The 1872-nt window shown below is 34.0% G+C and overlaps 1 protein-coding gene across 1 annotated transcript in view; it reads right to left on the bottom strand.

The window, feature by feature from the left end:
* Positions 1-1872, bottom strand: part of LOC116852735 (leukocyte tyrosine kinase receptor-like) — a 360643-nt gene that overhangs the window by 92177 nt on the left and 266594 nt on the right. The window lies entirely within an intron of this gene.

The following is a 1872-nucleotide window of genomic DNA, read 5'->3' as shown; positions in this document are numbered from 1 at the left end:
ATATATATATATATATATATATATATATATATATATATATATATATATATATATATATACAGGGTGATTCACACTCTCCTCCGGGCATTTTGTGGGGACGTAGAATGGGTTGATGTGAACATAAATGTCCTATACCGTTTTGCGAAATTCGCAATAATAGTCGAGATATTAATTAAAAAAGATTAAGGAAAAATGTACGCTGAATGGTAGAGGACGGACCGCTCGAGTCACAGCGCGGCCCAATAATATAGCGTGCGGATGTCGCGCGCGGTGATTGGAAGACAATGCACCACTGCCTATACTTATACCGCTGCGCTCCTACGTCTTGCCGCACCGCGCCGAGATAAGAATAGGCAGTGGTGCATTGTCTTTCAATTAGCGCTCGCGACATCCACGCGCTTTATTACTAGGCCGCGCTGTGACTCGATCGGTCCGTCCTCTACTATTCAGGGTGCGTCTTTCCTTAATCTTTTTTAATTAATATTTCGACTATTATTGTGAATATCGCAAAACGGTATAGGACTTTTATGTTCACATCAACCCTTTCTACGTCCCCATAAAATGCCCGGAGGAGAGTGTGAGGCACCCTGTAAATATACAGGGTGGCCATTTTATTCAATACACGCAAAACTCTCAAAAAAGAGAAATTTTTTCAAAAAATATTTTAGACAAATGTTGTCGGGTTCAGAAGGGAACATCTGAAGATAACCGTGACTTTGATCTTGGAGCTCATTCTGAAGGTTATTCGAAAGTCAACTTTGCATTTTAACTATAAATATTAATTTTTTCTTACGGAATTTTATTCTTCGTGAATAAACTAACAACTTTTGTTTGAACCAATTTTTCGCACAACCATCATTTTCTTAGATATTTACGGAAATAAAAACAAAATTATTGGTTTTAGTAATTTTTCACTCGAATTCTATCAGCTTTTCCGAAAAATAGCAATAAATAAAAATTGTTTATTTTCTTCTTATAAAGCTCTGAGATTGTTTTCAGAATTTTTTATAAACTTCTTATTACTTCAAAACAAGTAAATACAGTACTGAGAAGTTAATTAAAAAATTCTGAAAAAAATTCTGAAAGCTCTATGAGGAAAAAATAAACAATTTTTATCTCGCTATTTTTCGGTAAAGTTGATAGAATTCGAGTAAAAAATTATTGAAATCAATAATTTTGTAGATATTTCCGTAAATATCTTAGAAAATAGGAGTCGTATAAAAAATTTTTTCAAACAAAAGTTGTTCGCATCTTTACGTAAAATAAAATTCTGTAAATATATGTTTCTATTTAAAATGTTTCTACTTAAATATGTTTCTATTTAAAAATTCTTCTGAAGAATATATATTTCTATTTAAAAAGCAAAGTTAACCTCCGAATAACTTCCAAAATGATTTCCAAGGTCAAAGTCAAGGTCACTTTCAGATGTCGCCCACTGAACGCGACAACTTTTGTTTAAAACATTTTTACTGAATATACTTGAGTGAAGAATTATGAGGGTACATTTTTGAAAATGGCACACCCTGTATATATATCCCTGTGTATATATCCTATATATTAGGTGAAGTAAAAAGTTTTGAGCGTTTTCCGCTAGATGTCTTTAGTGAGCCATATCTCACGATGTATACATCGCATCGGGTCATACTATACGGCGATTTAAAGGTGACATTACGCTTCAAAAAAAGTTCTGTGACAGTTTTGTGTTTGGTCAAGCCAGTTGTGTGTTACAGCGTTCCAAAATGGAGGTAAAAAAAGAGAAAATTCGATACATTCTTCAGTACCACTACGACCAAGGTGAAAAGGCGGAGCAGGCGGCCAAAAAAATTTGTGCTGTTTATGGACCCAATACAGTATCGAATGCAACAGCAAAGC

Source organism: Odontomachus brunneus, unplaced genomic scaffold (genome assembly GCF_010583005.1).
Source record: "Odontomachus brunneus isolate Ranch 3 - 2012 unplaced genomic scaffold, Obru_v1 Obru_scaffold_253, whole genome shotgun sequence".
Taxonomy (NCBI): Eukaryota; Metazoa; Arthropoda; class Insecta; order Hymenoptera; family Formicidae; genus Odontomachus; species Odontomachus brunneus.
This window is presented reverse-complemented; position numbering and strand designations above follow the sequence as displayed.